General features: G+C 37.8%; 1 long non-coding RNA gene across 1 annotated transcript in view; it reads right to left on the bottom strand.

The window, feature by feature from the left end:
* Positions 1 to 2,840, bottom strand: part of LOC108364821 (uncharacterized) — a 7,626-nt gene extending 4,786 nt beyond the window's left edge. The window contains exons 1-2 of the long non-coding RNA XR_001847828.1: positions 1,691 to 2,840; positions 622 to 1,553 (exon numbers count right to left, since the gene is read on the bottom strand). This is a non-coding gene — a long non-coding RNA (uncharacterized LOC108364821). The remainder of the gene's footprint in view (positions 1 to 621; positions 1,554 to 1,690) is intronic.
* Between the last annotated feature and the right edge of the window lie 1,161 nt (positions 2,841 to 4,001).

The raw sequence follows: 4,001 nt of genomic DNA, 5'->3' as shown, positions 1-4,001 counted from the left end.
TGAACCCCGGAGCTCGTATATGTATGTATGTGCCGGCAAGGCACTACAGTTTTACGCAACCGGATCGCATAAATTTACCACTGGGTTTGGTTAAAACATTGCTACTATACCTATGTACATATGTATGTATTTAGTTATACGATTCAGCACGTGTGTATGTATATGTATGATCTCAACGTAAAATTATTTTTTTGAATTCACAAAACGTATTTCGGTATTGTTTCTCACTAATTCCAATGGATCCTGTAGGTAATTTTATAGATGAACTCGGAGATATCCATAAATGAGGAATTAGTGTCTTGATAATTCTAGTTTCCTTGTATTCCGGCGCAAGTAATACGGGATTTTGTTAAAATAGAGCACGAATTTCAAAGCCGGTGGAGATCAGTAATACAACCATCAAAATTCCACACATTCATGCATATGTACATATGTATATAGAAGGGTACTTGAAAAATGTTCACTTAAAATGTTTGCCTTAGACCATGAACACAATACACATATGTACGTATGTAGGTCTATACATACGGATGAATGTGTATATATAGGCATGTATTAGCCTGGGTCTAAAAGCGCTGGCGCATGCAATTATTACGACCACTATAAATTTCGCATATACACCTGTACATATGTATATGCCAAGAGAGCAACTAATAGTGACAATGGATATTGTATGTAATTTTGTAGATTAACTCATATAAATAAAAGGGCATGCAAGAAGTACATATGTAAATGAGGAATGAACGTTTTGAAAATGTGGATTGCCTTGTATGCCAGCTCAAGTGGTAAAAAATTACGAACAAGAATGTGAATCTAGTGTACGGTTTTTGTACCTACGTCACTATGTATGTACATCAGCGCGCATGTCTGTATGTATGTTTTAGGAAGAAATCTCTGCAAATGCTTGTACAGTGCTCGTTAATTCCCCTCTTCGTTTCCTACTTTGAGTGTGTCCCTTTTGCAGTCTTCGATTCTTATAGAATTTTAAAGCAACTGGCAGCGCAGCCAGCAAGAAACCGAAGAAGCAAAGAAATGCAAATGGTAAAATAAGCCCGGCAAAATTCTAACGCCGGCGCAAACGGCTAATGGTCCAACTCAAAGAGGGTTGAAACGTTCATACAAGCATGCGTATGTAGAAGCGAAATCACACCGCTAGCGTAACCGAATAGACATATGGCGGTGGTATGATCAAAAATTTCGCTAAACGAAAAGATTTTCAAAGTTGGCGAGGCAAATAGGCAACCACCCAAGTACACAGGCATGCACATATATGTATATGGAAGAGTCTGGAACAATGTTCAGCAAGGAGAGCGATTGTACATATATATGTACGAATATAGATATATGTATATGCATATAAGTACGAATGTGGGTAAGTAGGTATAAGCAGCGGTCGCAAACCGCTTGCGCTAGCAGCTAATACAAAACTAGCAAATGGGCATATACACATGTACATATGTATGTACATACATATGTTAAGGGTGCAAACTATGGTTCGTGATAGCGATTAAGCCAACAGCGAGTACCGATCCACAAAACGGTTCACGGCGTGTCTGTACATAAAATGCATGTACGTATGTATATGCTGGCTTGGGTATATATGTACATAAGCAAGCACCGTTCAGAGGTAACGGTGATTACTATGTATATATGTACGTTAGCAATAACGGAAAAAAATGGTCTAACTTACATGCGTTCCATAATTTTACTCATCCTTATGGTTGTGGTTAGGATATCCCACGCTGGGCTGTCGCCTCGCTGAGGAAGTCGGGAGTCTTCACTAGGGATTGCTGTCCCACGCCGCTTCAAAATCGGGGCTCCTTGAGCGTCCCTTAATATGCGCTGTTGTTGGTGGATGCACCTGTCTGCAAATATCCCACGGTGGGCAGCAATTTGTAGTCACTTTTGGTTTTTTGGTTTTTTTTGAACTCGACGCACTGAGAATTGGCACTTTTAAAACGCGTTAAACTTTTATGACGATGGTTGAAATTGTATCGCGGCACAAAATTTACGATGTTGCTGCTGCTGCTGCCATTCCAAAATTGTGTGTGAAAAATAATATGGCTGTCGCCCACAGCATTGCCAGTAGGAGTTTTTGTTGTTCGAAACTCCTCTTTCGATGTCCGCGTTGCCAACTACGGGTATGCTTATTATTAGCTGCGTTCCTTTGCTGTCAAATTCGGTTCGCAAGGACCATGTTGAAGCGCATGTATAAGCACTGCTGATGGATGGAAATGATGAAGATTTGGTTTGCAATGTAGAAAAATTCAACGTTGGATTTATTTAACGAGTATAGCTAATTTATAAACTACTAATGGAAATTCACGTTGCCTTAAATCTAGCACTACTATGTAGTGGTGTGGTTTGTTTTAACTAATTAATTGTATTAATAAAAGGTACAATGAAAAAATCGAATGAATGATATGTGCTTTATACAATGCAAAGTGTTGAAGATCATTTGATAGGATTGTCTACAATGTAACTTTGTGGTAACGTTTAAAGGAAAATTGGTATTATTTTATACAATGCAAAAGTAAGTATTATTTAAACCAATGAAATTACAATACAATTGCGTATGGTTTAGCCATACAAATGATACTTAGGTTGAATAGCGAAAATTGGATGAATCCCACGATGTAATTCCAAACTGTAGCTCACGATGTCTTCAGGTGGGATGTTGATAATAATAAGAAGGAAGATTCAACTGCGCTCAGCGCATTTATACGAAGCAAGAGAACCCTGGAAGTTCGAAAAACCAGGGAAGCTTTTTGGCGGTGTTCACGCAGGGGTGCGTGTGAAATGCATGGCAACGCAGGGATGCACTTTTAAGCATAAGTCGCTTAAACAGATATTAACAAAAATCCTTTGAAAAGAAATAGCATTATTAAGGAATTTCGGAAAATGGGCGATGGGATCGAAGATGTTTGAAATAGGGCTAAAACCTGCCCTGCTTACCATATAGCTGTAGTTTTCGGAAAGGTGAAAAAAACTATATTTAATGTTCGGCTCCGAACTTAGACTTTTTTTACTTGTTATAAATATGTTTTTATTGCTTTGCATTCTTTCATTTATATTTGTTATTGTTACACAGCTGTAATTTGGTATCCGGGAGTAAAGGAGCTTTGTAGTGTTGATTCGTATTCGTAGTTTGTTAGAATAATATTCCGAAACCTCTAAAAAAAATCTTTATATCGAAAAAGACCAGAGGGTGAAAAAGCAGACTATATCGAGATGGAATGCGCCAAACACCCAGACCCTAGAACACATCCTATGCGATTGTCCTGCTGTCTCCAAAACACGATTGAAATATCTCGGAGCCCCACACTTAGGCTTCAAGCACTACTGAAATTCTCAAATTGGTCTATATGGGACTGTCAGCCAGCCAAAATAACCTTACCTAATCTAAATGCTTTAGCTGCGTCTTCTTAATAGACAACCATTGCACAATTTACAAGTAAATCCGATCCTATGTTTTGATTTTAGCCAGATGAAGGCAAAATGAATATGAGCCAAATAGGACCATAGATGTCTGTTTTCGAAATATATAGAAACCCCGCGTAGCCCACTGGTGCTGCTTAAAACTAATTTGTTATGCTTCAGCTATCGTAAAACGTACTTCATGTATGTGTGTAAATACTTACATCCTCAAAAAGAGTTCCAACGTTTGCTGTTATTAGTAGTAAGGATGAATTCTCAGTAGCCTTTTGGATGCACGGTCCGTAGCAAATTTCTTGTTGCAGCATTTCTAATCACTTGTTGTTATTTAGCGCGTGAGGTATTTTAAACATTTATTGTATGGTTATTATGTATTGGCATGTATGTTACCTGAAATTAAAATAATTTTTTACAGAGGGAAAGTTTTTCAGTGCTAGTTTAAATTTAGTTTAAACGAAGTTTAGTTAAAACTCTGTTTAAATATAAACTTCGCTTATACTGCAGTTATTCATTGAGAGTTTAATCCACTCAAACCTTGGTTATTTTGTAGGGCAAAAGCCAAGTTG

Source organism: Rhagoletis zephyria, unplaced genomic scaffold (assembly GCF_001687245.7).
Source record: "Rhagoletis zephyria isolate East Lansing unplaced genomic scaffold, Rhagoletis_zephyria_1.1 Rzeph_scaffold_01679, whole genome shotgun sequence".
In the NCBI taxonomy this organism is placed as follows: domain Eukaryota; kingdom Metazoa; phylum Arthropoda; class Insecta; order Diptera; family Tephritidae; genus Rhagoletis; species Rhagoletis zephyria.
This window is presented reverse-complemented; position numbering and strand designations above follow the sequence as displayed.